Source organism: Carlito syrichta, unplaced genomic scaffold, assembly GCF_000164805.1.
Source record: "Carlito syrichta isolate Samal-C Ts95f unplaced genomic scaffold, Tarsius_syrichta-2.0.1 Scaffold316238, whole genome shotgun sequence".
In the NCBI taxonomy this organism is placed as follows: Eukaryota; Metazoa; Chordata; class Mammalia; order Primates; family Tarsiidae; genus Carlito; species Carlito syrichta.
In genome coordinates, this window is record NW_007260334.1 from 542,917 (window position 1) to 552,915 (window position 9,999).

The following is a 9,999-nucleotide window of genomic DNA, read 5'->3' on the forward strand; positions in this document are numbered from 1 at the left end:
GCCTTCGGACTCACTCTGGAACTTACTCCATCAGCTTTCCTGGTCCTCAGGACTTTGGAATCAGACTACAACTATGCCATTAGTTGTTCTGGGCACCCAGCTTACCAGCTGCATGTTTTAGACTTCTCAGCCTTCATTATTGCATGAACCAGTCCTTATTGTAAATTTGTCACTCTGTTTCTCTCTCACTTTCATTCATAGATTATAAACAGATAATAGATATTCTAATGATTCTGGAGAACTCAGATTAATAAACAGAGCTAGGATTTTTAAGCAGTTGTTATAGTCCCCTAACCTACAGTCTTAAACACTGAATTGTCTTAAGCCTTTTTGAGTAATAGTCTAAGTGTCCACATTAAAGAAAAACATATGGTGATATCTGCACAAAAACCAGATCAGAAATTATGAGTACTACTCGTTTATTAAATAGTTCTCAGCATATACTGACTAAAAAATGGATCCATCAACTACCATATAAAGCAAAATAATGCTTTTACTAATCTCAGTTTTGGGGGTGATAAAATTTTGGAACATGCATATTATCTTTTGGAATAGTGAACTGATCATACTCGATTGTTCAACCTGATAAAACAAGCTGTTCAACCTGTCTTTCTTGCCACAACTGAGTAAACTCTCAGACTGAGACGAAGTAAGACTAAGAAAATCTCTCCGACTGGTCAGATGGTTGAAGAAACCTCTCACAGTCAGAAAGCATGGGCAGGTAATATGTCAAATTGTGGATCATAAACCACAAAGGAGAAGTAGTTTTTACTGTTCTTTCTATTTAGACAACATGCAATTTTCAGTTTGCTCTAATGGTGGGGAGGAGGGTGGAAAAAGGAAGAGAAACTTGCTTTAAAAAAAAAAAAAAGCATTCCCAATTTTCAGAGACTAAATATCAATTTTATCCATAGGAAGAAATTACAAAGTGTCTACAAATTCTGATATTTCTGGAAGGTAATGCCCTTTACTGTGGAAAACTGAGAACTATATATATATATCTCCATAGAAATGAAACAGAAATGCCTCCTAAATCCTAATAACCAAATGCAATATCAACATTTTGGAGTATTGTTCAAGGTCTTTTGTGGTATATATGTTAATTTGCTAAACCATAAACATTATGTAAGATTAGTCATCCTCATTCCATGTGAGAATTTTCTTCTATTTATGAACATATTCATATATCCATATGTCTTATTGAAAACTTGCCCAACAAACACAATTTTTATAAAACATTTTAAGCCGGGCTCGGTGGCTCAGCCTGTAATCCCGTGCCTTTGGGAGGCTGAGGTGAGTGGATTGCCTGAGCCCACGGGTTCGAGACCCGCCTGGTCAGCGAGACCTCATCTCTACAATAAGTCAAAAAATCAACTGGGTGTGGTAGCGCATACCTGTAATTCCAGTTACTTGGAAGGCTGAGGCGGAAGGATCGCCGGAGCCCAGCGGGTTGAGGCTGTGGTGGCCGGGAGCGGCCACTGCACTCCAGTCTGGGTGACAGAGTGAGACTCCAACTCAAAAACAACAACAACAACAACAACAACAACAAAAATTTTAAAATAAATCAATTGTAATTTTACTTCTTGTAGTTAAGCAACATTAATGTTTCCTGTTAATGATTGGGTAGATATTATCTTTGTATTCTTTATCGCTCATGACATGACATATTAACTGTTATCCCACATTAAGTTTCCTTAAAATCATGCTTATGAATTGTGTTAGTTTTCTATTACCGAGCAACAAAATATCACAAATTTGGAGCTTAAAAAACAACATCTCTTATTAGCTTATAGTTTTATACGTAGGAAGTCTGAGTAGGTTCACCCATGTTGTCTGCTAAAGAGTTTCCCAGGGCTGAATCAAAATGTCTGGAGATGTGGACCCTGTTCTGAGCATTTTGAAAGAACCCACTTAGGAGAGTCATTCAGTCTGTTGGTGCAGCTCACTTTCTTGCAGTTGTAGAACTGAGACAGCTGTTTTCTTTCTGATTATCGGGATGGCTGAGTATTATTGCAGCTCTTAGAAGGCCATCTCCCATCTTTGCACGTGGCCGTTTCCAAAGTCAGCAGTGCCACAAAGAATTTTCTTCTGCTGTGCATCTCTCTGACATCCTCCAGGTGACTAGCTGTGAAAATTATTCTTCTAAAGGGGCTAACGAGATTACATTAGGCCCACCTGCATAAGCCCCTATATAAGTAACTCAGAGTCAACTGACCTATAACTTTACAGCAAGTACAAAATTCATTTTGCCCTATAACCCAACATAATCATCGATGTGATAGCTCATCTTGTCCACAGTTTTGGAGATAAGGGTAAGAAATCTTGGGGAGACATTTAAAATTTCTGCATCCCACACTGACATCCAGGTACTTGTCCACTCTGATAATACATCATTGTTTGTTTAGCATTATCTTTTCTTTTTTTTTTTTTTGAGTTGGAGACTCACTTTGTCTCCCAGGCTGGAGTGCAGTGGCATACTCACGGCCACTGCAGCCTGGACCTGCTGGACTCAGGTGATCCTTCTGTCTCAGCCTTCCAAGTAGCCAGAACTACAGGAACGTACCACCACACCCATTAATTTTTGATTTATTGTGAAGATGAGGTCTCACCAAGTTGCCCAGGCTGGTCTCGAACCTGTGGGCTCTGTCAATCCTCTCACCTTGGCCTCCCAATGTGCTGGGATTATAGTTGTGAGCCACTATGCCCTGCCGTAGCATTATCTTATTATGGAACATTTATTCTGTGTCCCAAATTTCACTATTATTAATCAATGTAACCAAAAACTTTGTAAATATCTTAGTAGTCTACTATTATTCTTACTTTGGTGTTAATTGCAGAAAGAAAATTACATCATCAAAAGGTACAAGCATAAAAAGATCATAATACATGCTACTAAGTTACTGTCTTTTTACTACAGTGAAAAACAAAACAAAACATTTTTTAAAATTGTTTTCTGCTCAAATCCTCTACTCTGGGTTCTACTTTGTACAAGGCACATCATTTATGTAGGTGAAATAGAAAAATATTGCTCACTTTGATTAATATTGAAAGTAAATGTATAAGAATTATTATATACATGAATAAGAGGAAGGACTCGAGGGAGCAAGTCTAAAACAAATTAGTTCTGTTACCTTTTGCAGGTTACTTAACTTGTCTGTGCTTAGTTTCCTCAACTGTGAAAAGTAAATAATAATATTAACTAACTTATGGAGTAACCAAGATATATAAATGTATTAAAATTAGTAACAATCAAAACTGGAACCTGTTAATATTTAATTACTTATCCATATATATTTATTCCCCTATATTTATGTTCTTTTTTGTACTTTTTAGATCAAGTGAACAGTTGATTTTCTAATCTATTTTTATTTCTAAAATGTTTGCATAAATACAAACTCACTAGCATCTATATTTTAAATGTCAAATGTATTATTTTAAACTAAGTATATAAATATGTATTCATTTTTTCACAAATATTTTAATGAAGAATAATATAATGAAAAATAATAGCATGCATTTTAATTAGTTAATTCACTTGTTTTTTTAAAGTTCTATAACCATAACACTTTATATAAAGATAAATATATTGGTGCCCTTTCTATTATCTGTATGATAAATTTACTTTTCTCCCCTAAATTCTAATATTTATTGCTTTTATTTCTGAAAAATATTTTGTTGTCCTCATGACTTCTTTTCTGGACTTAGAGTTTATTCATGATTACTTTATTCTGCATTATAAATGTAATATTAATTTAAATCTTACTGAAGATATTTTAGATCTTTTGAAATTCATATTGCATGTTTTAATGTGTTTTATAGAATTACATTTTTAGAATAATTAATTTTGGTCTATTTGCACTACAGCTTTTATTAATGTCTGATATTTTCTCTGAGTTCATATTTAGTTATTGGTTGCTAATCTGACCAAGGAGTCACAGAATCTTGTGTGTTTTCACCTGATTCATTTGATTCTAAATAAAATGTAAAGGGGACTTTTTTCCTATTATTTTCTGTGATTTCTATGAATAGTTTGGAGACCCAGCAGCTGAGAGAAGATGAAACTGAAGAAAATCTTGATGCTGAGTACCACCTCAGAGATGGGAAAACAGTGTTAAGAAATGAGAGCCTGGAGTTTTAAATTAATGGTCCCTGTCATGGTTTTCTCAGAAAAAGTGAGTCAAGTATCAATTGAGAGGAAGTCTTCTAGGATAGGCTTGCTATAGTATATGGGGTTTCTGGTGGCTATAATACAGAACTTCCAGTTAAACTTGAATTCAGAATAAACAAGAAACATATTTAGTATAGTATGTCCCAAATATTGTGCAGGATGTTCATATACTGAAAACATTGTTGTTTATCTGAAATTCAAACTAATTGTGCATCCTGTATATCTGCTAAAGCTGACCTTCCTATACACTGTGAAATGAAGGGACAATAAGAGTTGTACCCTCAGCCAGCCTATTTCATATCTCTCATGTAATATCTTCCTTTGTGCTAAGGTAAGGCATGTTATTGAGATTCTGTTCAAAGACATTATCCTCTCATTACTTGGTTTGCTGTCACTTTGCAAATACGAGGATTGATAATTGAATTTTTTTTTTACTTTGGCTTATACCTGCTTTTCTACAAGAAAATAAGCATTTAATTGATTGTTGTTTCTAGCTTTTGGACATCATTCTTACCACATTGTAGTAACAATGCAAGATATTTCTAATTTTACCAATTATCGATAATTTCAGTGGTGATCTGTTAGTGAATTGGGTAAAATTAGTCTCTAGCCTTTTAATACTATTCTGTCAATACATTCATGTGATACATAATGAAATTTAGGTCAACAAGGAACTGCCTATACAACTTGGTCCTTAGGATGCCTGGTGACATCATAGCCGTTGTAATTTCTTAATGTAATACTTTCCTCACATTTTAGTGGCAATGCTAGTGCAAACAAACACTACACTGCCAGTCTTATAAAGATCTAACTAGTGACTACATTATAGGTCTATGCATTTATTATACTATAGTTTTTATTATAATTATGGAGTATACTCCTATTTATGAGGAAAAAAATTACTGTAAATTAACCTCAGGCAGGTCTTTCAGGAGACACTCCAGGAGAAGTGTTGTAATCATAGGAGATGATGATTCCTATTATCATCCCTGAAGTCCTTCTGAATGGGACAAGATGTGCAGATGTAGGAAAGTGATATTGATGATCCTGCCCCTGTGTAGGCCTAGGTTGATGTGTGTGTTCATGTCTCAATTTTTTTTTTTTTTTGAGTTGGAGTCTCACTCTGTTGCCCAGACTGGAGGGCAGTGTCACACTCCCGGCCTCGACCTGCTGGGCTCCAGGGATCCTTCCGCCTCAGCCTTCCGAATAGCTGGAACTACAGGCACACGCTACCATGCCCAGCTAATTTTTGACTTATTGTAGAGATGAGGTCTTGCCAAGTTGCCCAGGCGGGTCTTGAACCCGCAATTCACTCCCCTCGGCCTCCCAAAGCGCAGGATTATAGGCTGAGCCACCGAGCCCGGCCCATGTCTCAATTTTTAACAAAAAAAAATTACCAAGTAAAATAATAGGTAAACAAATGTTTAAGTAGGAAAACTTATATAGACAGATAAAAAAACAATTTTGTACAGCTGTCCAGTGTGTTTATATTTTCAGCTAAGTGTTTTTACAAGAATCAAAAAGTTAAAAAATATTAAAAAGTGAAAACATAAGTTAAAATAAGCTGTTTAATTTATTATTGCAAAAAAATTCATAACTCCAGTGTAAGGCAAGTGTATAGTGTTTGTAAGATCTATAGCAGTGTACAGTGATGTTTTAAGCCTTCACATTTACTCACTACTAACTCACTGACTCACCCCAAATAACTTCTAGTCCTGCAAACTCCATTCCTGGTAAATGCCCTATACCAGTGTACTACTTTTTTATCTTTTACATAATATGCTAACTGTACTTTATTATGCTTAGATGTCTAATTGGTAACACAAATATCATTGTGTTACAGTTGTCTCCATTTTTCAATACAGCAACATGCTATATAGGTTAATAGTCTTAGTAAAATATCATATAACCTAGGCATGTAGAAAGCTAACCTATCTAGATTTTTGTAACTACATGCTATGGTGTTCACACAGGGATAAAGCCACCTAATAACTTATTACTCAGATTGTATCTCATTAAGTGGTCCACGACTACATTTTTAAAGTATCTCAAACTCATTAATTCACTAATTCACTTAAACCATGAGCAAATTCCCCTGACCGGATTAATAATATTTCCAATTGATTCCAACTGAGATGTGCTATTGAGATGTGCAATACAGAAAATTCTTCTGAATTGTAGAATGCCAATAACCCTCTTTTAAAAAATACACTATGTATATACATATATATTACATGCTTTATTATTTGACAGGAGTTCAGTAAAAAATAAAACATGGACACATCAAAAAGATATTTTTTTTTCCTTGTACAGAAGTGCTCCATTACAGGAAACACACAGTTGATCAAAAGTCTAAAACAGCAAATACAAACTAGTATGCACAGTCTTTCTGAGGTATCAGCAGCAAGGAAAGCAGAGAGCAATTTAAGAGCAGCAATAGATAGTGTGCAGCAGCACCGGAACATTACAGCCGTGCTACCAAATGAAATCAGGGAGCTTTTTCCCATGAAATTAGGGGCAAGAGGGTATGCTTTGCTTGGTGTGGCTGTTTCATTTCTGTATATATTTACTCATTTGCTTTACATTTGTTGTGTGCTGCAGCCAGAAGTTTGTTCAAGTAAATGAGAGGTGGGACTTGATGCTCTCTAAGGCTGCTGGTACTTCTAAACTTTTCCCAGGGAGGGACTTTGTTATGCCAGTTTGGGTATCTGGAGTTAGTTAATAATGTATTTATAATGGAAAATAAAAGTCGCAGCCCTGGTTAAATTCAGAAAAAAAAAAATTGTGTGAACAAATTATTCTTGTAGAGACATAGGAAAGTAAGGAAAAATATGTCATTGTTTCAGAGAACTTAAAATGTTTTGTATTAGTCCTAGAGACATAGAAATCACCGAAATCTGTTTGGGTTGTCTACTTCTGAGCTTCAAATGAACTTATAAACAACTTTTAAAAATTCCTTAGTTAAATGGGAAATTAATCTGTACATATTTTGGAACTATTTTTATAAGAACCTAAGATCTTGGCTTTGTAGGAAAATAATTTACTTATGAAAGGCTTCATGAAAGTCAACTGGAAGCAGCTAGTGAATGTCTCTCTCACAAAGAGGATCTGAAATGGAGAGTAAATATTGGCCTTTCAGGAGACTGGAATTCCACACTGAAATCCACCAGAAAGACAACTGAGAGCAAAGGGGACCAAGCCTCAACTACCTATGGATCTGGTCTTGGTGTGGAGCCAGGAGAGGAATTCCTATGAAAAGAAAGGGTAGGAGTTTGGGAGAATTCTCTAGGATTTCACAAACCTCCCACAGACTTCTGCAGCATTAGTCACTAGAAAGAGTCCCTTGGGCTCCCTACCCCCACTCTGCCCTAATGCAGAAAGTTGCCTGGAGTGTGGATAGAGGCACCGTTCAGGTCCACGTGAAGCCTGAAAGACTCTTATTCCCTGTGAGATCTGGAACCAGCTTCTGCTACACCACCAAGGAATGACTCCAGGGCAGTTTTCTGCAGACATGGATTACACATGCAGGTGTCCCTCCCTCCCTCCCCGGGCAGTCTTCCACCAGGAGCACTACTGCCATCTCAGAGGCAGCTCTCGCTCTCAGGGGCTGTAACCGTGACTTGAACTCAGGAGACCACCAACTTGCAAAGATGGTGGACAGATCTCCCACAGCCCCCTGCATCACTATCTTTGCCTCTTTCATGTATCAGGGAGAACTAGGAAGCAGAGCTCCACTGCAACTCCCGGCCAGGCAGTGCTCCTGCCGCCTGATCTGAGCAAGAGAAAGGACCTTGTCCAGGTGGAAAAAAGTCATCCCACCCTCACCTTATCACTTTGAAAGGGCTGTTCCAGCTGGTCACCTCCCAGACATGCACTGACACTGCTGCTGTGACCCTGCCCATGTGCGGCCAAAGAATGAAAACTCTGCAGCTCCCAGCCAGGCAGGGCTCTGACAGTTCCTGGCTAAGGAAGAGTCTGGTTCTCATCCAGGTGGAAAAAGTCTGCCTAATCCCAGCCTGATCAATTTGGCAGTGATGTGCCAACCAAACTTGTTGCACATGTTACCCTCGTTGCTGCCTCCAGCTCTCCCACAAGTGGACAAATGAGGAAAATATGTAGGGGTATTTCTGCATGGCTCCCACTCAGCAGCACTGCCTGCTACTTGGTGGTCAGAAAGAAATCAGAGAGAGGCCAATTCTGTGTTCCCATGGGTCTGATGCTAAGATACCTGGCCCAACAGGTCTCTACCAGGGGGAGCCTTCTAGCGCTGTGTAGCGCCCTGCCTCACCTGAATACTACAGTTGCCTCTCAACACTTCCCTGAGGACATAATTTCCAGAAGTCACTGTTGCCTGTTCCCCCTCAAACGCAGCTACCACTGCTTCTGCTCTGTAGCCTGTGGATCAGGGAGAGAATGGGGAATCGGAAAACTAAAATAAGCCAATAGATCATACACAACACACACCACAAGCACATTCATAAGAAAGATACAAACTAAAAAAGAAGTAGGAAACATTACAAATTCCATCCTGACAGAAACTTTAAAAAATAAAAAAGAGGAGTGTGCCCTCACAGATAAGGAGTCAGCACAGAACACTAGCAATCTCAAAAACCAAGTGTTTCAACATCCACAAAAGATCTCACCATCTTCCAAGCAAGAGATTCTAACCAGAATGAATTATCCCTAATGACAAATATAGAATTCAGAATATGGATGGCACAGAGACTCGATGACTTCCAGGAAAAAAGTGAATACCCAAATCAAATAAGTCAGAAAAACAGTCCAAAAAGTGAAAGCTGACATGGCCATCCTAAGAAAGAGACAAACTGGTCTCCTGGAAATGAAGGATTTACTTCAGAAATTTCAAAGCAATCACAAGCCATAATATCACACTCAACCAGTCAGAAGAAAAAATTCAGAGGTTAAGGATTGATCCTTTGAACGAATCCAATCAGAATTTTTTTTGAAAGATTAAGAACAAGGTTTTTGAGATCTATGGGATTATTTAAAGAAAACAAATCTATATTTGACTGGCATTGCTGAGAGCAAAGAGGAAAATTAGAACAAGATAAAACAAGCTTTTCAAGATATTATCTAAGAAACCTTTCCCTATTTTGCCTGAAAAACTCTCATGAAGATATGATAAATTCAGAGGGAGCACCTGTGATGTGTTATATGAAATGGTCATCCCCAAGGCACATAGTCATCAGACTAGCCAAGGTTAGCCGAAGGAAAACATCTGAAAGACAACTAGAGAGAAGGGACAGGACATCTAAAAAGTCAGATTTATCAGAACAGCAGCATACCTCTCAGAAGTAATCTTAAAATCCAGAAGAGATAGAATTTCTTACCTCTATCAAACTATGCTTTATAAATAAAGGAGAATTAATATCCTTCTCAAACAAGTAAGCACTAAGGAAATTTGTCACTTCTACACTAGTCTTACAAGAGATGCTCAAAAGATTTCTAAACATGGAAACACAAAACTGATGGCATCTACACACAAAAGCACACATAAGCACGTGGAATAAAGACCTTACAAATCAACCACAAAGCTAAAAACACAGAGAAACTTCTTAACAAGAATATGACATTAAAAAAATCGCCTATCAGCCAGGCTCGGTGGCTCAGCCTGTAATCCCGCGCCTTTGGGAGGCTGAGGTGAGTGGATTGCCTGAGGCCACGGCAATCCCGCCTGGGCAACTTGGCGAGACCTCATCTCTACGATAAAAAAATCAAAATCAGCCGGGCGTGGTAGTGCGTGCCTGTATTTCCGGCTACTCGGAAGGCTGAGGTGGAAGGATCACCAGAGCCCAGCAGGTCGAGGCTGC